Here is a 27,203-nt window from a genome sequence, read left to right as displayed (position 1 = left end):
AGGTAACTACATAAAACACAGTCCTGTCTTTATGCAGCAACTCATGGCCAGTTTTCTGAATATTGACTTAAGCAGCCATCTGTTAGGTAGCACATAAACCAGATATTCAGTGCCAAAGCTCGGACATAGCCCAGCTTTGAATATCTCAGGAATAATGCCAGCGGCAGTCAGCAAAACACTCACCACCATCAGCTAAATATTTACCCCTGTCTCATTGTGTTGGTATCCATGGAAGTGGAAGGACGTTAGTCCAGAATTAAGATGGGAATAGCAGATGAGCTTATAGTACATAAGAAAAGCCAAGCCGAGTCAAACCACAGTCCATCAAGCTCATGTATGCTGAACTTTTAACTGACTATTTTGTGACATTGATGGGAAAAACTTTTGTTCTTGTTCATGTAGGTGGTTATATAGATTTTGTAAGAGGCCAATTCCTACATACGTACTCGCTTATGTCTAGGGGGTGTGGCCTCTGCCCGACCTTCGCTACATGGAAAATAACGGACAGACCAATGGAATATATTAGTTTATTTATACAGTGTTATATACAAAAATATAGAAAAATCCTTATCAGCTTATAGCATCCGCAATTCCTGATTGCATGCACAATGATACCAAAAATATAGAGAATAACTATGATTATCCTATTGGCTAATCTGTAATGACAGATAAACACAATACCGAGATCCTAATGATTACCACACAAATCTTATACTAGGCTAACAGCGAGTAGAGATCATAAATCCTGACGTCACGCATCTGATGGGTCCGAGCACAGACCAATTATCTAACCCAGCCTGAAGGAAGTAAGCTATGATCTCACCGTTCCGGTCACCAGATCAGGTTCCTTCCGATACCTCAGCTGAATGTCTCAGCAAGGTCCCACGAGCTTAGGTGATGCACTTGTCTTGCTCAGCAACAGATGATACAGACTCAGTATAGATCCTGTAGACAGCTGTAACCTTGGGAAAAGCTTTGCCAGGTATTATCAGTAAGTCTCTCAGGTAAATCAGGTGCTTGCAGAAATGCAAGTCCTCTCCTCTTCTTTTCTTCTGTTCTTCTTTTTCCGTTCTTCCCGCCAACTAACTTCTTCTCCTTCCGTCAGTTTTCTGGGAGCCAATCAGAAATAATCCCACCATGTACTCCCAGCATCTGTATGAAGCTTCCATTGTCCGTCTTATCTCGTAAGCTCTCTCTCTCTCAGGGACATGCATTCTCCCCCGATACAGAGTGACCTTGGAGGTGGTGCAGGCTTCAGTAAATCTATTACAAGCTGAAATGCTGACTTCTGCACAGTTGGTAGTCAGACATATAGGTGAAAGGTTGCAGCGTCCATGTTGGCTGTAAAGGTGCTCTCATGTGCACACCGGGTGGGTGAGATCACAGCAAATACTCCTACAGATTCCCCCCCTTGGAGATGGAAATTACTACAAAGGAGTAAAGGCCTTCTCCAACCTAACTACAAAAATAAGCCAGACAGTTCAGTCAGGATTCAGGTACAACTTCATGGTCAACTACAAAAAGTTTCAAAGTAAATCTCAACTAATGCAAACTAACACACTTCCAACAGTTCTATTAAGCAAAATAATGTTCACAAGGAAATCAAAAATGCTAATACAGCAAAATACTGAATAATAGAACCCGCATGTGCAGTTAGTTAAAAGTCTTAACACATGAAAATTAATCAAACAAATCATGAACCATAATCACATAGATCATGAAAATCACATCATGCAAAGCAAAGCATATTAGTACAGAAAAGTGAAAACGGAATAAATTGTTGGCAAAACGCTGGTCAGATGTAACTACATAAAGTCTTGCAATCTCATCGCCGTAGGTAACAAAGTGTTTACGCGATAGCGTAAATGACGAAGGTCTCTCCAAAACACTACAGCACACAGGAACATGATGAACCACGAGATGGTCAAAAGTGGGATGACAACGTGAGTGGACATGTGGAACTGGGTGACATCAGATGAACGACGTTTGTAATCTGCAACCTCGAGAGTCTCATGGTCAACAGATAATTCAACAGTGTGAGAGTCTTTGGACTGTAAAAATGGTATAAGGTCCATAGCAAAGTCAATAGGATGTCCACGAAATACATCAAGCACTTCCAACTCAGAAACAACCGGGTCTGTGTCAAGATAAAACAGGGAAACTCCTCCTACATGGGCAACAGCATACTTGGGTACAGCGATCACACAAACATTGCAAGGAAGAGTGTAACGGTTGATTACATCATGCTTCTGAAAGGTGACAGTAAGTTCCGTACTAGGTGTGCTAACTAACCATACCGTATCCAGTACAGCTACAGTGGTATCAGAAAAATCGTCATATTTTGACACGGTAACCTTACACTTCTCTTGGACATTCTCTGTGGACAAGCCACAAAGAGCTTCTGTTGTGTCTTTCAGGAAAGGTTTACCAGGGCATAGCCAATTAACATCTTTAGTTTTGTGGCAAAGGTCTAAGTTAGGGACCAAATAATGTTGCGGAGCATCCTGTTGGTAAGCAACATACTTAGGTGTATCAACATTAAGGTACAAATTCTCATGCCAGGTACCTACATTTACAACTTGTTTAAGCTGGTATACATTCTCAGGCATAATAAATGGCAAATTAAGGATGAAGGCAATTTCCATACGCTCCATATCCAAATAAAGGGAAAGGGCAGTACCTAAATGAAATGCGATTTGAATTTGAAAAGGTTCAATAGACAAACGGGTAACTTTGGCAAAGGCATCTTTAACAACATCAGATGGTATCAGGTACGTTGGTATCTGTCCCTGCATTAGCTTACTAACACTAGTATCTACTTCCCTAAATAAATCCTGGATAAGGTCCTTAACAGGTTGTATAAACACACGGTCTTCATTCATGGTACCTTTAATTGTCAACAAATCAGCTGTGTTAGCACTAATTTTATGTGTATGTAAATTCACAAGAGTGACCGTATCAGCAATAGTTTTACCCTGGGCCACAAGTTGGCTCTGTTGGACTACCAATTTGGTCTCGATGGCTTTCAAGTCTGCTTGGATGGCTTGTATATTGGCCTGCAGCTTTTGGACAGAAACTACGTTGGCAACAGACATGGAAATACCAAAAAGTGAACCAATGGCCGAAAAAATCAAACCACCGGCCAGACCAAGAAAACGCTTAGATCTGGACCTGGAATTATAAGGTTGCATAGGTTGTACCATGACTTTGTCCAGTTGATGCAAAATGTTCTTCACTTGTGCACGGGCATTTTGCATATAATTGAGAAACCAGGAATGGGTAACAGCAGACAGAGATAAGTTACTCATATTGAAATGTTTCAGTAGTACATGCATTGGGTCAAGGGACACAACTACTTTCTGTGGAACAATCTGGGACTGGGTAATCAGGAAGCCAGGGGTATCTTGCAGAACAACTCCAGACATGGGACCAGGTTCGATCATCTTGGACCACGATCCCAGCAGCACGGAGATCAAGAACACGCTCATCAGGGTTCTTTTCTGCATCTGCAAGGTACAAAGAAAACAGACTATGCTGTTGGGGTGTTAGTACAGTTCGTGTCATCAACACATACGTCTGGAATCAAATGACTGGGATGACGTGGTCTCAACTGATTGATGTGGACCCATTTAAGGGTGTCTTCACCCTTAGTATTTTTCTTGAGGCAAATTTGGTAAGCCACAGGTGAAGCTTTTTCCACTATTGGGAATGGACCACGCCAACTAGGCAGAAACTTCCTTTCTTTAACCTTGTTTCTGGCAAAATTGAAATAGAATACCTTGTCGCCAATTTGGTATTCTTTATAGGTAGTCCCTTGATCATAATAGGCTTTTCTACCTCTAGCGCTACTTTCCAAATTTTTCTGAGCAAAGGCAAAGGCACTTTGCAAATGCTTACGCAAATGGGTGACATATTCATGAGTGGAGGTAGCACTGGACAAGTTCACATCATTAGTCCTGTACAACAAATGAATTGGTAATGTCATTTCCCTACCTGTCATCATCTCAAAAGGAGACACTCCGGTGGAACGGTGGGGTGTGGAACGAATCGCCATAAGGACCAATGGTAAGACAAGGTCCCAATTCTTACCTGAGGATGACACATACTTCTTCAGAATGGTCACGATGGTGCGGTTAGCTCTTTCCACCTGTCCCGAAGATTGAGGTCGGTAAGCTATGTGCAACTTACTCTTTACTCCAAGCATCTTCCACATATGTTGAATCACCTCTGCCGTGAACTGAGAACCTTGGTCTGAATCCACTCGCATAGGCAAACCCCACCGGCTGAACACATGATTCAGTAGTAAGGTAGCCGTGGTTTCTGCCGTGCAGTTGGGTGCAGGCAGACACTCCAACCACTTGGTGAACAAGCAGGTGACTGTGAGCAAGTACTTGTTACCACTAGTGGATCGAACTACAGGACCAACCCAATCAATCTGGATATCCGACCAGGGCATGGCGATACCCTTCTTCCTAAGTGGTGCTCGGTGAGATGGTGAAGATGGCTGGAAACGACAACAGGTCAAACACCCTCGCGTGTACAACTGTACATCCTGTCGCATGTGAGGCCAATAAGCTACTTGCTTTAGGGTCTCATAGGTGATATTCTCCCCTCGATGTCCAGCACATGGTTCGTCATGGGCATGCTGCAACATAATGCCTCGATATTCTTTAGGCACCACCCATTGCTCAATGCCATGCTTACTCGTCCGAATAAGCAGGTCCTTGTGAAGTTTGAACTTCTCTCGGGAGGCGTAGAGTATCCTCATTTCCTCATCTTGCTTGTGTTCTTCCGTCAGGGAACAGTCTTGCGGATTCCATATGTACTCATAAAATCTACCGATCACCGGGTCGGATTTCTGTGCCATGACAAGATCAAAGGATGGGACTTCCCTGCAACATATTTTTCTGCTTCCAGATGGGCAAATGGGACACAAAATTCTGTCTCACATAGTCCGAATCCGTACATATGACCAACTGTCAGACTCCTTTCTGAATTGCAGACTGTACCGCCACCAGAGCTGCCACAATCTCAGCGTACTGATTAGTTCGCGAGCCCAAGCTGTGCTTCAGGGTCTCTTCAAGATTGGTTGGATCCCATACCACTCCTACTCCTGCAACCAATTCCTTGACTGTATCACGACGGTAAGCACAACCATCTACATAGACCTTAGGCATGGTAGCACAAGTCTGTTCATCATACAGATGGTGTCGATGAGGTTCTTTCTCTAGCGGGGGAACATCTGCTTCGGGAATACCTGCAATGGAATCCTGTTCTGCACAATCATGTAGGTCAGCCATACCTTGGGCTACTGCGTTACGATGTTTCTGAGCATACCTTACCTCCAGAGGCCAGCCTTGAAGAGCCAATGTCCAGGAGACTATTTTGCTGTTTGACACTCAACCGGTCTTAATTCGGTCACTACCCAAGAAACTGATGGGCTGGTGGCAAGTCTCCACAATTAGCTTCTCACCTTGGATGTAACTTCTGAAGTGTTGCAAAGCCCAAACGGTAGACAGGAGTGCTTTCTCACAGTCGGAATACTTCCTCTCCACATCCGTTAGTCCTTTACTGGCATACGCCACTACCCTCTTATCCGTGTCATACTTCTGATATAGGACAGCACTCATAGAGTGTTGGGAATATCCCAAGTCCACGTAGAACTCACGACCTCCCTCGGGGTATGCGAGGCATGGGAAGCAGCCAAGCTTGTCTTTCAGCTCCTGCATAGCAGATTTCTGTTCTGGCCCCCAGACCCAAGGTGTATCTTTCTTCAACAACTTGACCAACGGTCGGGTGATCTCTGCATACTCATCTATGAACTGTCTGGAGTAGTTGCAAATTCCTAGAAAGGAACGAAGTTCAGTGATATTGGTGGGCTGTTTCAACTGTTGTAAAGACTGCACTCGCTTCTTCTGGGGTCGCAGACCCTCAGCAGAAATTTCATACCCTAAGTAATTCAGTGATTTCCTGCACCATTGTCCTTTGGCAAGAGTCAGTTTAGCTCCAGCATCTGCCAACTGTGTGAAGACATGCTCCATCTCCTCCAGGTGTTCCTGAAAGGTAGGACTCTTGATCAGAATGTCATCCACATAGACCACTGTTCCTCGAGCTTCAGCATCTGGTAGGGCTTTGTGTAGGAAAATGTTGAATTCAGCAGGTGAATTGAGAAACCCAAAGGGTGTCCTGTTCCACGTATACTGCTTCTTCCCAAACGTAAAAGCCAGTTTATGCTGATCGTGGGGATGGACTGGTACTGTCCAAAACCCTGATGCCAAATCCAGGCTGGTGAAATACTTAGCCCCCCTGATGGTTGCAAGGTTCTGATCCAGTGGAGCCATAGGCCACCGGGACAAGGGTACTCGCTTATTCAACTGACGGTAATCCAGAGCGATTCTCCAGCTGTTATTCTTTTTCAAGATGGGCCACAGAGGGGAGTTGTACGTGCTGTTGCATTGTCTGATGATACCCCTGGTCTCCAAAGTGTTGAGAATCTCTTGTACAGACTCATAGGAAGCCAATGGAATCTTATACTGACGCACAAAGACAGGCTTGCTACCAGGTTCCGTAGGCACTCTGGTGACATGTAGGTTCGTAAGTCCACAGTCATACGAATCTACAGCAAAAAGGCCCTTGTAATTGTACAACAACTGAGTCAACTTCCTCTTCTCTGTGTGAGTAGTACAAGCATCAGCCTGTTCCACTTGCTCTTTCACCATAGCATCAAACTCTGAGAAAGGTTGGTTGGATGAAATTTCCACCTGTTCTTCAATGTCCTCCTGCAAGGTTGAGGTTTCCACAGAATTCACCCTTCGAGGCTTCTGAGGTACAGACATTTCCCTGGACAGAAACAAGAAGTCATCTTCCACCTGTACCTGAGCACACGTCGCATCATAGGGCCAAACAAACTCGAGAGATATGAGGCCCCTGGGAGAGGTAAACCAACTGTCAGTCGTCTCCCCCCCCTGGCAGGTGTCCCAAGAAGAAGGCAGCCTGCCAAGGATAGGCAAACTTACCTCGACATCATGGAAAGACTGGCCAACCAGAAAGCCAAAAGAATCTCCAGCAGATAGCTCAACTTCAGCAGACTGTGGATTGGTGACCAACAGGTATAAGGTGGTACCGGTGACCTCCAAACATGGCAGAACACCAATTGCCAATCCAAGGTCTCGAAAGTGGGCATGTGGTTAAAGAACACTACATCATCCAGCAGACGTTGTCCTTGAGCGAGGCGAAGCTTGAGGGAAAAATCCCGTACCCTACCTGGAATGGTTACATCCTTGTCACAGACTACCTCACAGACCTGGGGAATGGTCTGTCCAGACTTCAAACAAACAGCCGTAGGTTCAAGTTCCACTGGGTTGTTCTGCATTCTACTCCACAGGACAAGATTCACCAGGTCCACATAAACTCCCAGTCGTGCAAGGCAATCTGACCCCAAACATAAGGGTTCCCTCAAGCCCCGGACAATAGAGAAGTGGTGAGTGAATGTCTTCTTTCCCACAGTCAAGGGAAGGCCACATATTCCGTCAAGCGGCTTGGAGCCTTGTCCCGGTACCTGTACCGAAGTAGAGGAACATCTGCTGAAGGGAAGTTGTACAGACTTACGAATTTGGCTGTACAACGAGTCACTGATGTAGGAGAGATCACTAGTGAACAGTAAAGTAGCTTGAAGCAATTGGGTGTTAGCCACCTGAACTGGTATGGTGAATTCATCACCTTTCTGGGTGATGACAGTCACCTTGCAAGGATGAGCAAAATCAGGACCAGAGATAGGAGATGAGATTTCAAGTGATGCTGAGTCCTGTGAAACAATCTCTAGATGGTCCGCTTGTTGCACCAGCTCTTCATGCTTCTGACCCCCTTTTGGTGCCTCTGTCAACGGAGGCTCCCGCATGGGCGGATCCGCGGAACACCGGAGATCAGTCCGCAGGGGAGTGTCCTGTAGCTCCACAGAGTTGGCATCACCGACTGTACGCCAGTATCTCCCTCGCACATATTTAAGGGGTCGAGTGACTTTAGACCAGATCGTTTCCTCGTCATAATCCAAAACAGGCCGAAATCTCTTCAAAAGGTCATTTCCAATCAGAAATTCTTCACCCTCACTGGTAGTGATGATGGCAGGGTGCCTGACGGTCATCTGTCCAAGCTGTAAAGATAGCCAAACCTGTCCCACAGTTCCAATACTTTGATTGCCATAGGCCACCAGTGACAAGTCGCACGGCGTGACATGCAGCACATCCTGACCCCCCCCTAGAGATGCCTCTAGTTTCTGAAACAGGCCCTGGGTGACCAAAGTCACCTCTGAGGCTGTATCCAGGAGACCTTCACAGGAAAGTACTTGTTGAATTAACAACTCCACGGTATATCTGTAACCTTTAGATATAAGCTTACCTAGAAAATACCTGACTTCCTGGGATGAGTCTTTTGAAAGAGGCCCTTCCGGGTTCGAGGGCTGCGACGCAGCATGGTTCACGGGGGACTCCTCACTGATGGACGACAACGCATCCACGTGGACAGTGGGGACGCTTGCGGTAACAGGTTTTGTGGCCACGTCTAGTCATGCTTGTTCTTCCTCCGAAGAGGATGGCTGTTCCACCTCAACAGATTTAACACTCAGCCCCGGAGGGGTCGGCGGTCTAGAAGACTGGTCCTTCTGCTTCTGGAATTTGACCTTTTTATGAGATGAAGGTGTCTTAGGTACACTGCTAGACTCCGCGATTGAACATCTTGCCATCAATTGGTCCAGCTGAGCTTGCATAGCACGGATCTTCTCTGCATTCCACTTCTTCTGATTAAACCGCTTCTTTTTAGGTTGTTGCTGTCCCTCCTGTGCAATAGGAGGCGCTGCATCCCGTGGCAGGGCCTGAGAGCCCGGCGGCGTAGTTGGTCTCGGCGCTTTGTTTTCCAGAGAAAGCGTGGAAGTGACCGCACAAACAGCGGGTGGTATCACCCTGTTGCGACTCTTGGATGCCGGTTTCGGAGTCTCTGCGATTGGCTTGGCGCGGCAGATTTCAAAAATTCCTTCAGCCTGCTTTAGAAGGCTGGAATAGGGTTCTGCGTTTTTTCCTGCCAAGGGAATCTTTATCGGATCAGGCAGACCCTGTATAAAAAGTTCCCTGAAATCACCAAATTCAAGATCTTTAGAATCAGGCGGCACCCCCCCCCCTGGTAAAATGCACGCTTCAAGCGATGGGCCCACTCCCGCGGACTCTCCTCCGGATTACAACTAATAGTATACGCTGCACGCTTAGCTTCAAGAGAGTTGGCAAAGAGACCGTAGCGCTTCGCTAAGGCTTGCTCCACTGACCGTAAATCGGGGTTATCGGACATGATCAAATCTAGAACTTCATGGCACTCGGTACTAAAGGTCCATTTGAGGAGGGCTCTGATGTCATCCTCAGAAGAGACGTGCATGGTCTGCAGGAGTTCATGCACTGCCTTAAGATGGGTTTCTATGGATACCGAGGCAGACTCTTTAAAAGGCGCTATTACGGTGCGTAGCATCTTTATAATATATGCTTGCCTCTCCATAGACATTCCTTTCTTGGGTTCCGGCCTGACATGCCGCTGATCACTACCAGGTGTAGAGAACCTCGGGGCAGGTGTATTGCTAAAACTGGGTGGATCTGCCGAAGGCTGAAACCCCGAGCTAGGCACCTGACCAAGTGAGCTGATGATTTCAGCAGGCCGTCCCTGGACCCGTGCCCCCAATGGGTGTGTCACTGTCTCGGGTCTGCTGCTTCGGTCACCAGCCACTATGGGGCTGGATTGTACAGAGGGGCGGGAAAGAGCCGAAGCCATGCCCCCAATGGGTGTGTTTAACTCGGGTCCCTCCCGGCTCACGTAACGGTTCATTTCGGGAGCTGGGCTTGGGTGACCCGCAGCAAAACTGTCGGGGAACGCTAAGGTATACGGTACTTCTTCCTGCGCCATGTGCGTAAGCTCTTGCTGCATTGTGGAAATCTTTACAGTGCACTCATCTAATGCTTTAGACAATGAATCTCTGTCCTTCACTGTACATTGTAATTGCAGTGAGACTGTCTCCTGCTTCTCTTTTAACTCCGCCAACTCTAGCTTGGCCGCGTGCCAATCTTGAAACACAGACACAGATTCTTCTTGAGTGGTCACTAGCTCCCTGCGCAACTCAGTCTGAACACCTTCTGAGACCTGTTTTAGCTCCCGATATAATGTCTGCAACTTATCTGTTTCCCTAGTCTGGTTGTGTAAAGCACCAGTCAAACGAGAAAATTTCTCTTGCAACGAATCAAAAGACACGAGGTACTGGGCAATTTCTTGCTTTAATGTGTAATTACGTGCTTCACAATCAGATAGGTCACACTGCAAAGTTTTACACTTATCATACAGTGTCTGGCACTCCGTACACATCTCTTCAGAGGAGTGAGGTGGGGTGGGGCTTACATTGGTCCCTGCTAAAGCAGATTTGGCAGTCTCTAAATCAACTCGTAATGCAGCTAACTCGCTGTCTCGCTCCTGGACAGTTTCCCTAGTCTGGGACAAATCTAACTGCAAATCCGCTATGCGATCTGTTAGAGGTACAGATACCTCTCTTATCTCATTCATCAAAGAGTCTTTAACTGCCAAAAGAGACACGCCCAGTTCACAAAGCATCCATTGTGACAAATGCTGTTTCTCTTTTATAATTGTATTTAAAACCGTAGCATATGCTTCTGAGCTATTCGGTGAACTGCTACTAAATAAAGCACGTACAGACTCTACTGTAGGAGGTGCTGGTTTCGTCTTACTATGAGAGAGTGGCAGTAATATTTTCAGCACGCCCTTCTCCTGTTCACTTAGGAGCATTTCAGGCAATGTGCCAACCGTGCCGGTCGCCATGTTAAAGACTAAACACACCCTGTTTTCCTTCCTTACAGAGAGTTAGAGAAACCGTTTTTTCTCTTTTGGAGCTCAGAGTAATAAATCTGTCAACCAATTACAGCAATAAAACACAGCTGTATAAACAAAGGTCTGCCGTCAGCTAGGGTGGAACTGCAGTTCGTGCAAAGAGAAACAGAAGGTTAAACCAGCTTTCTGAAAAGACCCAGAAAAAGGCTTAACTTCTGCTATTCCTGCACCAACCGTCCCGGACGAACGCCCCCAATTTGTAGGTGGTTATATAGATTTTGTAAGAGGCCAATTCCTACATACGTACTCGCTTATGTCTAGGGGGTGTGGCCTCTGCCCGACCTTCGCTACATGGAAAATAACGGACAGACCAATGGAATATATTAGTTTATTTATACAGTGTTATATACAAAAATATAGAAAAATCCTTATCAGCTTATAGCGTCCGCAATTCCTGATTGCATGCACAATGATACCAAAAATATAGAGAATAACTATGATTATCCTATTGGCTAATCTGTAATGACAGATAAACACAATACCGAGATCCTAATGATTACCACACAAATCTTATACTAGGCTAACAGCGAGTAGAGATCATAAATCCTGACGTCACGCATCTGATGGGTCCGAGCACAGACCAATTATCTAACCCAGCCTGAAGGAAGTAAGCTATGATCTCACCGTTCCGGTCACCAGATCAGGTTCCTTCCGATACCTCAGCTGAATGTCTCAGCAAGGTCCCACGAGCTTAGGTGATGCACTTGTCTTGCTCAGCAACAGATGATACAGACTCAGTATAGATCCTGTAGACAGCTGTAACCTGGGGAAAAGCTTTGCCAGGTATTATCAGTAAGTCTCTCAGGTAAATCAGGTGCTTGCAGAAATGCAAGTCCTCTCCTCTTCTTTTCTTCTGTTCTTCTTTTTCCGTTCTTCCCGCCAACTAACTTCTTCTCCTTCCGTCAGTTTTCTGGGAGCCAATCAGAAATAATCCCACCATGTACTCCCAGCATCTGTATGAAGCTTCCATTGTCCGTCTTATCTCGTAAGCTCTCTCTCTCTCAGGGACATGCATTCTCCCCCGATACAGAGTGACCTTGGAGGTGGTGCAGGCTTCAGTAAATCTATTACAAGCTGAAATGCTGACTTCTGCACAGTTGGTAGTCAGACATATAGGTGAAAGGTTGCAGCGTCCATGTTGGCTGTAAAGGTGCTCTCATGTGCACACCGGGTGGGTGAGATCACAGCAAATACTCCTACATTCACCATAGTGTTGGGAGAGGGAAGGATTAAAACATGCAGAGTTGATCACTGTACTGGCATTGTTTTCTTCATTGTTTTTGAACTGTTTATACTGTACCTTTTGGATAATTTTGGCATTAGGTAATGATTTATATATAAAAGGGTTCCAGGGGTGATCTAATAAATTACTGACTGTTAAGCCTGACTTCAGCACTGGGCAAAATAGTGGAAACGTTTGTAAAGAATAAAATTACGGAACACATAGACAAACACGGTTTAATGGGACAGAGTCAGCATAGATTCATCCAACGGAAGTCTTGCCTCACTAGTTTGCTGCATTTCTTTGAAGGTGTAAGTAAAAGTGGATAAAAGTGAGCCGGTTGATGTAGGGTATCCAGATTTTCAGAAAGATTTTGAGAAAGTCCCTCATGAGAGACTTCTGAGAAAATTAAAAAGCCATGGGATAGGAGGCAATGTTATGTTGAGAATTAGGAACTGGTTAATGAATAGAAAACAGAGGGTAGAGTTAAATGGCCATCTTTCTCAGTGAAGGAGGGTGAATAGTGGAGTACTTCAGGGATCTGTACTAGGACCGGTGCTGCTTTACATATTTTTAAATAATCGGGAAATGAGAATGACAAGTGAGGTGATTACATCTACAGATGACACAAAACTATTCAGAGTTAGAATGCATGCGGATCGTGAAAAATTGCAGGAAGGCCTTAGGAATTTGAAGACAGGGCATTCATATGGCAGATTATGATCCAAATCATAGTTACCTGATGCTAGGGTTCGCCTTAGGTGTCAGCACCCAAGAAAAAGATCTAGGTGGTGTTTTAGACAATATGCTGAAATCTGCCCAGTGTGCGGTGGTGGCAGCAGCCAACAAAGCAAACAGGATGCTAAGAATTATTAGAAAAGGGATGGAAAATAAGACAAAGAATATTATAATACTTCTGTATCATTCCATGCTGCAATCTCACCTTGAATATTCTGTGCAATTCTGGTCCCTATCCCCTGGATTCTATATATGGTGCCCAGATTTGCAAGCCCGAATTTAAGTACACTCCTAAGATGTGCACACATTATTTGAATAACAAGCTTATAGCTTCAATAATTAGGTGCCAACAGCCAGCTGTTAATGGTAATTGGCACCCATTAGAATTTGCACACGCATGCTGTTGTATGAGGCAGTGCACCTTATTCCATAGCGCATAAATCAGAAGGGGGCATGGGTGTGTCAGAAGCAATCCAAAATGTTGTGCACAATGTTATAGAATACTGCCTTGATGCACCTAACTTGGATACTAGCATTTACACCAGGTTTCAGCAGGCATAAGTATGGTGCTTTGATACAGGAACTGGTGCTAAGCCCTTTATAGAATCATGCTTAGCGACAAACTTCTGGCGCCCATTTTTGAACATGATTTATAGAATCCAGCCCTGTATCTCAAAAAAGGTATAGCAGAATTAGAAAAGGTTCAAAGAAAGTAAACCAAAATGATTAAGGCGATGGAACTCCTCTAATATGAAAAAAAAGCTTAAGAGGTTAGGTCTTATCAGCTTGGAAAAGAGGTGGCTGAGGGGAGTATGATAGATGCAGTGGTGTGCTGGAGCCGGCTCACACCATCTCGCAAGAGCTGGTTGTTACATTTTTTAACATCTTGCGAGCCGGTTGTTCTGGCTGGCGAGCTGGGTCTCCAGGGGCGGCGCAACCCGGTAGTAAGCGAGGTAAGCATGGCAGGAGGGCGCCACAAGCCATGCTTACTGCCACTTACCTCACCTCCCACAGCCCTCGTATGCCTGCACCTGCGCTGCCCTGGGGGGGTTTAAATCTTTTATTTACCTCCGTCGCAGCGGTCACAGTGAAAGCTCTGTCCGTCTCTAGCCTTCCCTTCGTTCCCTGTCAGTGTCACACCTTCTTCTGATGTCATTTCCTCTTTCCGCAAGGGCGGGACACTGAGAGGAAACAAAAGGAAGGCTAGAGATGGGCAGGGCTTTCACTGAGGCGGCCCCTGCGATGGAGGTAAATAAAAGATTTAAACCACGCAGGGTGGCAGGAACAAAAAGAGGGATGTTGAGGGGGATAAGAGGGCAGGCAGGTGGACATGGGAATGGGAGGGCAGGGGAGAGAGGAGAATCGCTGGACATGGATGGGAGCAGATGATAGGGGCAAAGGAGAATCGCTGGACAGGGAGGGCAGGGGAGAGGAGAAATTGCTGGACATGGAGGGGAGGGCAGGGGAAGGAGAATTGCTGGGTATAGATGGTTGGAGGGGGCCAGGGGAAAGAGGAGAATTGCTGGGTATGGATGGATAGAGGGGGCCAGGGGAGAAAGGAGAGTTGCTGGACATGGGTGGATGGAGGGAAGAGGAGGATTGTTGGACATGGATGGATGGATGGAGGGGAGGGCAGAGGAGAGGAGAGTCTTAGGACATGGATGGAGGGGAGGGCAGGAGTGGATGGAGAGGAGGGAAGACGGGAAGGAGATGCACATGGATGGAGGGAAAGGGAGAGAGAAGAAATGCTGGACATGGATGGAGGGGAGGGAAGAGATAGGAAGTGAGATAAAATGAATGGAAGGGAGAGAGGAGAAATGCTGGACATGGATGGAGGAGAGGGAAGGGAGAGAGAAGAAACGGTGGACATGGATGGAGGGGAGGGAAGGGAAGAAAGAGGAAGGAGATGAGGGAAAAGGACGAGAGGAGAAAAACCACATGGATAGAGTGGAGGAGTGGCCTAGTGGTTAGGGTGGTGGACTTTGGTCCTGGGGAACTGAGGAACTGAGTTCGATTCCCACTTCAGGCACAGGCAGCTCCTTGTGACTCTGGGCAAGTCACTTAACCCTCCATTGCCCCATGTAAGCCGCATTGAGCCTGCCATGAGTGGGAAAGCGCGGGGTACAAATGTAACAAAAAAATAAAATAAAATAGGCAGAAGCTGGATCCACTGGACAGTCAAGTCTGCGGAGGACCGGAGGACCCAGCTTTTACTTATGGAGGGCAAGAAATGAAGAAGAAAGGAGGAAAGTAAAGAAATAAATGGAAAGGAAGCCCTGGAAATGGAGTTAAGAGGACAGATAAAGAGCAGCATGATCAGAAAAACAAAGTCGCCAGACAACAAAGGTAGAAAAAAATCATTTTGTTTTCATTTTAGTGTTTGGAATATGTCCACTTTGAGAATTTACATCTGCTATCATATTTTGCGATGTAAAGCAATGTGTTTCTTTCTGTTTCTCTGATATTGTGCTGCATGCAGAGTCTAACTTCTTAGGATTTCAAGTTAATTTTTTAAGAATTTGAAGAGAGGCTATGGGGCTCATTTTTTTTTGTTACATTTGTACCCCGCGCTTTCCCACTCATGGCAGGCTCAATGCGGCTTACATATTATATACAGGTACTTATTTGTACCTGGGGCAACGAAGGGTTAAATGACTTGCCCAGAGTCACAATTTGCTGCCTGTGCCTGAAGTGGGAATCAAACTCAGTTCCCCAGGACTAGAGTCCACCATCCTAACCACTCCTCTGTTCTGCATGTGTGACTTGAAGGCCAACTGTCTGAATAGGGATCTGTTTGTTAGGTTCTGAGATTTTGATAACACATTGTTTTTCAGAGTTGGCAAGACTGTTCTCCTAATTCCTGGTCTGTATGGTAATTTGGTTCATGTCATTTTGGGTATACTGCAGAGATTTCTTTTTTCCTGGTAAAGGGCTTCTAAAACAGACATCAGGTTATGAGAATCAGGTGCTCAACGTTAAAAGTTTATATTTATTTACTTATTTATGGCATTTTATCCCACATTAAACATGAATTAGATTGGAACCTGGGAGCATTTAATTTTTTTTTCCTGGAGAGAATAATGCATTGCCCCCCACCCCTCCAGGCTCTCTCCCCGGCTATAGCCAGCTCTGCAATTTGGGGGAGGCGCACAGGTGGACGGGGGGGGGGGGGGGGCGCAGAGTTGGACTGGGGAAAGAGCCTGTTATTAAACATTTACCAGCACACCACTGGATAGATGTCTACAAAAACCTGATTGGAGTGGAACGGGTAAATGTGAATCTATTGTTTACTTTTTCAAGAATAACAAAGACTACAGGACACTCCATGAAGTCATGTTAATATTTTTAAGATGAATGGGAGAAAATATTTTTCACTCAGTGAACAGTTAAGCTCCAGAATAGGCTGTCAGTGAATGTGGTTTCAGTAGTTAGCGTATCGAATTTTAACAAAGGTTTGGACAAGTTCTTGGAGGAAAAGTCCATAACCTGCTATTAAGATACATAGGAGGAAAGTCACTGCTTATTGATGGGATCAATAGCTTGGAATCTTGTTACTCTGGGATTTTGCCAGGTACTTGTGACCTGGATTAGCCACTGTTAAGAAGCAGGATACTGGGCTGGATGGACCATTGGCCTGACTCAGTATGGCAATTTTTATGATATGTTCTTATGTTAGATCCCTCAAGGGGCAATAGGGCTCATTTTCAAAAGAGAAAGACGCCCATCTTTCGACATAAATCAGCAGAAGATGGACGTCCTTCTCCCAGGGTCGCCCAAATCGGTATAATCATAAGTACATAAGTATTGCCATACTGGGAAAGACCAAAGGTCCATCGAGCCCAGCATCCTGTTTCCAACAGTGGCCAATCCAGGTCACAAATACCCAGCAAGATCCCAAAAATGTACCAAGTCCATTTAATAATGGTCTATGGACTTTTCCTTTAGGAAGGTGTCCAAACCTTTTTTTAAACTCCACTAAGCTATCCGCCTTTACCACATTCTCCGGCAACGAATTCCAGAGTTTAATTACACGTTGAGTGAAGAAACATTTTCTCCAATTCATTTTTAAAATTTACTACATTGTAGCTTCATCGCATGCCCCCTAGTCCTAGTATTTTTGGAAAGCGTGAACAGACGCTTCACATCTAACTCCACTCATTATTTTATAGACCTCTATCATATCTCCCCTCAGACGCCTTTTCTCCAAGCTGAAGAGCCCTAGCCGCTTTAGCCTTTCCTCATAGGGAAGTCGTCCCATCCCCTTTAACATTTTCGTCGCCCTTCTCTGCACCTTTTCTAATTCCACTATATCTTTTTTGAGATGCGGCGACCAGAATTGAACACAATATTCAAGGTGTGGTCGCACCATGGAGCGATACAAAGGCATTATAACATCCTCATTTTTGGTTTCCATTCCTTTCCTAATAATACCTAACATTCTATTTGCTTTCTTAGCCGCAGCAGCACACTGAGCAGATGGTTTCAACGTATCATCAATGACGACACCTAGATCCCTTTCTTGGTCCGTGACTCCTAACGTGGAACCTTGCATGACATAGTTATAATTCGGGTTCCTCTTTCCCACATGCATCACTTTGCACTTGCTCACATTAAACGTCATCTGCCATTTAGATGCCCAGTCTCCCAGTCTTGAAAGCCAATTTTGGACATCCCTAACTGCTTTCTGTCGCAGGGATGGCCAAAGTTCAAGGGGGCGTGTTGGAGGCGTAGCGAAGGTGGGACTTGGGCGTGCCTAACACTTGGACATCCTTGACCCATAATCAAAAGAAACAAAGGACATCACTGACAAACACTTGGACGACTTTACCTGGTTGTGTTTTTCTTATGACCAAGGCACAAAAAGGTGCCCAAAATTACTAGATGACCACCGGAGAGAATCGGGGATGACCTCCCCTTACTCCCCTAGTGGTCACTAACCCCCTCCCACCCTCTAAAAATATGCTTTAAAATATTGATTGCCAGCCTCAGATGTCATACTCAGGTCCATGACAGCAGTATGTAGGTCCCTGGAGCAGTTTTAATGGGTGCAGTGCACTTCAGGCAGGCAGACCCAGGCCCATACCCCCCCTACCTGTTACGTTTGTGGAGGAAACCGAGCCCCCCAAAACCCACCACAAACCCACTGTACCCACATCTAGGTGCCCCCTTCACCCGTAAGGGCTATGGTAGTGGTATACAGTTGTGGGTAGTGGGTTTTGGGGGGAGTTGGGGGGCTCAGCACACAAGGTAAGGGAGCTATGTACCTGGGAGCAATTTATTAAGTCCGCTGCAGTGCCCCCTAGGGTGCCCGGTTGGTGTCCTGGCATGTCAGGGGGACCAGTGCACTAGAAATGCTGGCTCCTCCCAGGACCAAATGGCTTGCATTTGGTCGTTTCTGAGATGGACGTCCTTGGTTTCGATTATCGCCAAAAATCAGAAACGACCAATTCTAGGGACAACCAAATCTAGGGACGACCAAATTTAAGGATTTGGACATCCCTGACGGTATTTACGAAACGAAAGATGGGTGTCCATCTTGTTTCAAAAATATGGGTTTCCCCGCCCCTGGATCGGGATGTTTTGCGAGGATGACCATAGCAAAACGTGGATGTCCCTTTCGAAAATGCCCCTCAATGTCTCATATTTTAGACCAGATCAGACACAAATCTGTTATAAAAACAACTGCCTCAACATACATCAAATCCTGCAAAATGTTCTAAAATCCTGACTGATGTTATGACAAACTAACATAAAGTTTTTATATCACCTCAGTAAGGCCTCCAAGGCTCCACTGAAAATCACTATGCACAAACTTGTGCAAAAACATACTACTACTACTTGACATTTCTAAAGCACTACTAGGGTTACGCAGCGCTGTACAATTTAACATAGAATCTTGCCATACCATAACAGCACTAACTCCCAGGATTCAAAAAGCAACAGCTTTATCTATGAACAGACAGCGCTGCAAATATAACACCAGACCCTGAAACACAAATACACCACCTAGTCAGAAAAGGTAAAATTATGTATCATACCTGATAATTTTCTTTCCATTAATCATAGCTGATCAATCCATAGACTGGTGGGTTGTGTCCATCTACCAGCAGGTGGAGATAGAGAGCAATCCTTTTGCCTCCCTATATGTGGTCATGTGCTGCCGGAAACTCCTCAGTATGTCGATATCCAAGCTCCATCCGCAGGACTCAGCACTTAGAGAATTATACCCACAAAGGGACACTGCCCAGCTCACCACCGCCGAAACGGGGGAGGGGAATTAACCCAGCTCATCCCCACACAAGTGGGGGAGGGGAATCCGTCCAGCTCATCCCCGCGGAGCGGGGGAGGGACACCACCCCGCCGATGCGGGGGGGATCTGGCTTATCCTGCAACCGCAACCGCGGGAGGAGCTGACTGACCCTAACACCGCCGAAGCGGGAGGGGTACAAAGCTGCCCTACAGCCGCATGAAGCGGGAGGGAGCACCGGCAGAATTTATGTCTCAATCCAGCCCCGTAAAACGGAGGGGAGAGGAATGCAGCAGCTCACTGTAACACAAACTCGTCTCAACTCTTGAAGAATCCAATTGAAAAAACTTGAACACGAAGTCCTCCTGAACAGGAACTGAAGACTAAACTTGAACCTGAAATGCAACCAGAATATAAACAGTACAGATATCTGGGAGGGGCTATGGATTGATCAGCTATGATTAATGGAAAGAAAATTATCAGGTATGATACATAATTTTACCTTCCATATCATCATGCTGATCAATCCATAGACTGGTGGGATGTACCGAAGCAGTACTCACCCAGGGCGGGACATTGAAATCCCTGACCGCAACACTGAAGCTCCAAACCGGGCCTCCGCCCGAGCCGCCACAGTCAAGCGGTAATGCCTGGAGAAGGTATGGGCCGATGCCCAAGTTGCCGCCTTGCATATCTCTTCCAAGGAGACGGACCCGGCCTCTGCCATCGAGGCCGCCTGAGCTCTAGTGGAGTGAGCCTTCAGCTGAATAGGCGGCACCTTCCCCGCGGCCACATAAGCCGCTGCAATGGCTTCCTTGACCCATCTTGCCACTGTAGGCTTAGCAGCCTGCAGACCCTTACGAGGACCTGCAAACAGGACAAACAGATGATCCAATTTCCGGAAATCATTGGTCACTTCCAAGTATCTGATGATGACTCGTCTCACATCCAGAAATTTGAGAGCAGAGTATTCCTCTGGGTAGTCCTCCCTACGAAAGTAAGGGAGACAGAGCTGCTGATTCACATGGAAGCGAGAAACAATCTTGGGCAGGAAGGAAGGCACTGTGCGAATAGTCACTCCTGCCTCAGTGAACTGCAGAAAAGGCTCTCGACATGAGAGTGCCTAGAGCTCGGAAACTCTTCTGGCTGAAGTGATAGCCACCAAAAAGACTGCTTTCAACGTCAGGTCTTTCAGAGATGCCCTCGACAAGGGTTCAAAAGGCGGCTTCTGCAAGGCTCTTAGCACCAGGTTGAGATTCTACGCAGGCACCACTGAGTGCAGAGGAGAGCGCAGGTGATTAACTCCCTTGAGAAAACGTACCACATCTGGCTGCGAAGCCAGGGAAGCACCCTTCAGGCGGCCCCTGAAGCAAGCCAGAGCCGCTACCTGGACTTTAAGGGAACTGAGCAACAGGCCTTTCTCCAGACCTTCTTGCAGGAACGCCAGCACTGAAGAAATTGGAGCAGTGCAGGGAGAAAGTGAGCCTGCTTCACACCACGCTGCAAAGGTACGCCAAACCCTGGTGTAAGCAGTAGAACTAGAGCGCTTCCTCGCTCTCAGCATAGTGGCGATGACCTTGTCTGAGAAGCCCTTCTTCCTCAGACGCTGCCGCTCAATAGCCAGGCCGTAAGACCAAAGGGGGAGGGATCCTCCATCACCACGGGACCCTGATGCAACAGGCCCTGCTCCACTGGCAGCCGCAGAGGGTCGTCCACTGAGAGCCTGATCAAGTCCGCATACCAGGGACGTCTGGGCCAGTCCGGACCCACCAGGATTATTCGGCCCGGATGCTTTGCCACCCGGTCTAGTACCCTGCCCAACATGGGCCAGGGCGGGAACACATAGAGAAGCTCCTGTGTCGGCCACAGTTGGAGAAGAGCATCTACTCCCAGAGATCGAGGGTCCCGTCCTCTGCTGAAAAAGCGCGGCACTTGGCAATTGGCCGATGACGCCATCAGATCTAGGCTCGGCTGGCCCCAGCGCTTCGTGATGTCCAAGAACGCCTGAGCAGATAGCTGCCACTCTCCGGGATCCAAGGTATGGCGACTGAGAAAGTCCGCCTTGACATTCATGACTCCGGCAATGTGGGCCGCTGACAGCTGTTCCAGGTTCGCTTCCGCCCACTGGCATAGATTCATGGCTTCCTTGGCTAGAGGGGTGCTCTTGGTACCTCCCTAGCGGTTGACATAGGCCACAGCCATGGCATTGTCCGACAGGACCCGTACAGGCTTCAACGCCAGTACTGGGAGGAACTCCAAAAGCGCCAACCGAATGGCTCTGAGTTCCAGGAGGTTGATAGACCACTTTGCCTCTGCAGGAGACCAGAGCCCCTGCGCTGTCCTTCCCAAGCAGTGGGCTCCCCAGCCCGTCAAAGAGGCGTCCGTCGTGACGACAATCCACTCCGGGGTCACAAGAGGCATCCCTGCAGACTTGTCTGTCTTCAGCCACCAGCTCAGAGCCTTGCGCACTGCTGGGTCCAAGGGAAGGCGCACAGCATAATCCTCCGACACCGGAGTCCAGCGCTGCAGCAGAGAATGTTGTAGTGGTCTCATATGAGCCCTGGCCCAGGGCACTATTTCCATCATGGCCGTCATAGAGCCCAACAGCTGCACATAGTCCCAAGCCCGAAGCGGAGAGGCTACTAGGAACTGGTCCACCTGAGCCTGAAGTTTGACAATCCGATTGTCCGGCAGGAACACTCTGCCCACTTGGGTGTCGAATCGAACTCCCAGATACTCCAGGGACTGAGTCGGGCGCAGCTGGCTTTTCTCCCAGTTGATGATCTACCCCAGGGAGCTCAAAAGAGCAATCACCCGGTCCACAGCTTTGCCGCACTCTGCATAAGAGGGGGCTCGGATCAACCAGTCGTCCAGATAAAGATGGACTTGTACTCCTTCCTTTCGCAGGAAGGCCGCGATGACCACCATTACTTTGGAGAAGGTCCGCGGAGCAGTAGCCAACCCGAACGGGAGGGCTCTGAACTGGAAGTGTCGGCCCAGGACTGCAAAACGCAGAAAGCGTTGAGGAGGCCAGATGGGAATATGCAAGTACGCTTCCTTGATGTCCAAGGATGCCAGGAACTCCCCTGCCTTCACTGCCGCTATAACAGAGCGGAGAGTCTCCATGCGAAAGTGCCGCACTTTCAAGGCCCGATTGACCCCTTTGAGGTCGAGGATAGGCCGTACAGAACTTCCTTTCTTTGGTACCACAAAGTAAATGGAGTAACGTCCCTTGCCAAGCTGATTTTCTGGCACCGGAACGACCGCACCCAGGCGGATCAGATTGTCCAAGGTCTGTTGCACTGCCACAGCTTTGACCGGAGACTTGCAGGGAGAGAGTACAAACCCATCTCTTAAGGGTCGGCAGAACTCTAGCTTGTAGCCGTCTCTGATGACTTCCAGCACCTAAGCGTCTGAAGTTACCCTGGTCCACTCGCCCAGAAACGAGGACAGGCGTCCTCCAATCTGCACTGGGCCATGGACCAGGACCCCGTCATTGGGTACGAGACCCTGGGGGAGGACCGGAGGGCGCACCTCCGGGACAGCGGTCTCTGCGAAAGGAATGCTGCTTGGGAGAGAAGTTCCTCTTGAAGGAAGAGGGGGCAGAGGAGCCCGACTTGCCCGGGCGGTACCGACGGGCTTCCTGAAACTGTCCTCTGGAGATACCGGGGCGAGCACTGGCCCGAGCCCTGACTTCTGGTAACCCCTTGCCCTTAGACGTGCCGAGATCGGTCACAATTTTGTCCAGCTCGACCCCAAAGAGCAGCTTGCCTTTAAAAGGCAACTTAGCCAGGCGGGACTTAGAGGCGTGGTCAACAGACCAATGTTTCAGCCAAAGCCACCGCCGCGCAGAGACTGTCTGAGCCATACCTTTAGCCGAGGCTTTCAAGACATCATACAGTAAGTCTGCCAAATAAGCCAAGCCCGATTCCAGGGCCGGCCAATCAGCCCTCAAGGAAGGATCCGAGGGGGAAGCCCGCTGCACAATCGTCAGGCACGCCCTGGCCACATAGGAGCCGCAAACTGAGACCTGCAAACTTAAGGCAGCCGCCTCGAAGGACGACCTTAAGGCCGCCTCCAATCTTCTGTCTTGGGCGTCCTTTAGGGCCGTGCCACCTTCCACCGGCAACGCCGTTTTCTTAGTCACCGCAGTGATTAAAGAATCCACGGTAGGCCAAAGAAAGGCCTCCCGTTCACTTTCAGGCAAAGGATAGAGGCGGGACATAGCCCTAGCCACTTTGAGGCTCGCTTCCGGGACATCCCATTGAGCCGAAATTAAGGTGTGCATGGCATCATGCACGTGGAAGGTTCTAGGAGGGCGCTTCGTCCCCAGCATAATGGCGAAGCCAACAGGGGCTGAGGGAGAGACGTCCTCTGGAGAGGAAATCTTCAAAATGCTCATGGCCTGCACTAACAGGTTGGGCAAATCCTCTGAGCGAAAGATCCGCACTGCAGAGGGGTCATCCGCTCCATCCGAGCGGGAATCCATCTCCTCCAAGGAATCCCCAAAGGACCGTTGGGAGAACTCAGATACGCTGCCCTCATCTACATCAGAGGAAACAGAGTCCTCTAAGGCCTGGGAATCCACCCGAGGGCGTTTACTTCCGGGGGCCTCAACCCCTTTATCGGACAAGGGAGAAGGGGCAGCGTTTTGCATAAGGAAGGCCTGATGCAGCAGCAAAATAAACTCGGGGGAGAAACCCCCCAGACTGTGCACTTCAGCAGCCTGGGCCACAGCCCTAGACGCACCCTCAACCGGCGCTCGCAAGAGCGGGGGAGAAACACGCTGCGCATCCAAGATGGTGTCCGGCGCGACACTCCGCGAAGGAGCCGCGCAGGAAGAACGGCGCTTAACTTTAGCCGCTTTTTTGCCGTCGCCCAAATCAAGGGCGGCCATGGCATGAACGTCTCCCAGCTCAAAGGCGGCCCAAGAAGAAGCCGTCCGAGCAGAGTGGCCGGCCAAGATGGCGGAGGCGAGCAGCGGGGGATGGGCGTTTATGGCGGGAAAAACCGCCGCACCGGAGGAAGACCCGGGACACTGACCGTCCTTCGAACTGACACCCAACAAGGGCGAATCAGACTTTAAGATCCCCGCTAGAAGCGCACACGCGGTCCGGGGAGCGATTTTTCACGCCCTCGCCCTCCGACGCCATAGGCCACGTGGAGATCGATCGGGGAACCCCCTGCCCGCTATAAAAAGGTAAAAATTACCTGCTTCTCGCTCCGAGCTGTAACGACCTGGTGTCCCAGTGAGTAGCTGCAATAAACGTTTAAATAAACGTCGAAATAAACGCCCTTAAGGACGTCCAAATTTTTTTTTTTTTTTTTTAACGGAGCCAGCGGGAGGGGGGAGAAAAGGAAGGACCTGGCGCCACCAGGTTTGCACTTGCTCAAGAAGAGCCCTCAACCCCAGGTACTCAACAAAACCTAAAAATTAGGCTTGGAGACCTAGCCAGAGCTGCTGCTGTGTGTGACCACCACCTGCTGAGATAGAGAACATACTGAGGAGTTTCCGGCAGCACATGACCACATATAGGGAGGCAAAAGGATTGCTCTCTATCTCCACCTGCTGGTAGATGGACACAACCCACCAGTCTATGGATTGATCAGCATGATGATATGGAATATAACAAATGGAACTGTTACAAATCTCTACACAGAAGCTACATGCTAACAGAATGCCACACCATGGTCATGCCCACAAATTACAGACAGACCCGCAACAAATATAAAACAAGGGATCACAGATCAGTAGTAGAGGTAGTATGAAGGCAAGAAAAATTAAATAAACTGAACTGGAAACCTCAAGAAACCAGACTCTGCGTTTACAGCAAAACCAGAAACATAGAGGTCCTTTTACTAAGACATGGCAACGCACCAGGGCAGTTTTTACAGTGTCTGGGAAAAAGTGCTTTTTTTCAATGGGTTGGGAAAAAGGCCTGTGGTAACATTGAAACCAGCACACACCTATTTAAGGCCTGAGCCCTTAACGCCACCCGTTGATCTAGTGGTAAGGGCTCATGTGCTACAAGCGCAGTGATCAGTCGATGCGTACCAACTGCTGATTAATGCCGGAAACGCCGCACCCAGTAGGAAATAAAAATAATTTCTTCTGGCATTATGGGCACATGCCAAATCTGAAATTACTGCCTGGGGATGTGCTAGCCTGATGGCGTGCACTGCACACGAGTAGAGCCTACCGCTCCTTTGTAAATGGGCCCCATGGTAACTGAAATGCAAGATATCAGAGATGCACATTTCCAAATGCTCAAAACAAAAATGAGAGGAACTATATCTGGGGACAAAAAACAAGTACCTAAAAATAAATAGCAATCCACAGAGAAACATACAAAAAAACATATTCAAGTAGAGCAGAAACCAATAAGAAAAGTTTTTTTTTGTGTGTACTCATATATTCAAAGGTCACTCACAGACCAGAATGGTATATACTGCAATCCCAGTATTTTAATCATCGCACACCATTTTTAAAAAGAACTTCCACCATATGTAATCCAACATATAATTAAAGGGAACAGCACTTAGCTTTGAAGTTCCTGCGGGTCCCGACACACACCATATTTCGTAATGGAGCTGTCTCAAGGAACCTGATTGACAAGTGCCCTGGCTTTGTTATATCCCTGAAAATAAAAGCATATGCAGCAACTATATAAATGCACATAACAACTCTACTTCTTTAAACAACATAGAAATGCATAGAACAGTCTAGAGGTGACAAACTGGAATGGGACAATACCTTACAAACACACTTCATATTCTTACAAAAATGCCAGGCAACCCACAAGTGGGCACGGCCCCTGTATATAACAAACAAGAGGGCACGTGACCACACAGGAACCCATTCCAAAAGGTTCAAACAGCTGTCAAACAAGAGCACAGATGTTACAAATACACCCGCCATTCCACTTCTCTATTTAACCCTGCTGGTTCTTTTGTGTTCCATTCAAAAATCCATTTCTGCACTCGTCTCCAGAAATGCCTTTTCTGGTCCCCACCCCCCACGAGGCACAGGGCTTCCAAAACTGCAAATCCTCCAGAGTATGTTTATATTGGATCCAATGATGTGTAAGAGGAGCATCTGGAAATGCTGTTCTAAAAGCAACTTAAATGTTTAGTGATCCATGCCCTAATAGGTCTCATTGTGTGTCCTTTATACATTTTTAGACAAAGACATTATATACCAACAAGGAATTACTTTTACAGTCTCCTTGTAAATCCCAGGAAATCAAACACATCATTAAAGACAATTGGTTTATTCTACACCAGTCTGATGTATTTAAAGAGACACCTCGCTTTGCCTTTTCAAGAGGTCCAAATTTAAAGGATCAGTTATGGAAGTGTGTGTGTGATCCATCTGCAACATTAAGATTGAAGTTGAAGGGAAGAACAGAACAGTGATGATATGATAGAGGTCTATCAAATAATGAGTGGAGTGGAACGGGTAGATGTGGATCATTTGTTTACTCTTTTCAAAAATACTAGGACTAGTGGGCACGCAATGAAGCTACAAAGTAGTACATTTAAAACAAATCAGAGAAAATATTTCTTAACGTATAATTAAACTCTGGAATTTGTTGCCAGAGAATGTGATAAAAGCAGTTAGCTTAGTGAGGTTTAAAAAAGGTTTGGCTATCTTCCTAAAAGAAAAATCCATAAGCCATTATTAAAATGGACTTGGGGAAAATCCACTGATTATTTCTAGGATAAGCAGCATAATATATATTGTACTGTTGGGGATCTTGACAGGTATTTGTAACCTGGAATGACCACTGTTCTAATCAGGATGCTGGGCTTAATGGACCTTCAGTCTATCCCAGTATGGCAATACTTATATTCTTATGACATAGGTGCTGCTGCCCCTCCCCACCTCCAAGGATTTTAACTTGCTCCAATCTGTTCTACTCTGCTCTATAACCTCACCCTAGCCTTCCCCACTTTAGCCTTCCCAAAATTATTACTGTGTTAATGGCTCATGATAACATATCTTCCACAGTCTAATGAAACTACTCAGTTCTCTGCTGATATGTAGTGTAATCATGTGTGATCATGAAG

Source organism: Microcaecilia unicolor, chromosome 1 (genome assembly GCF_901765095.1).
Source record: "Microcaecilia unicolor chromosome 1, aMicUni1.1, whole genome shotgun sequence".
Classification (NCBI taxonomy): domain Eukaryota; kingdom Metazoa; phylum Chordata; class Amphibia; order Gymnophiona; family Siphonopidae; genus Microcaecilia; species Microcaecilia unicolor.
The sequence above is the reverse complement of the archived record's forward strand: the minus strand, read 5'-3'. Positions refer to the sequence as shown.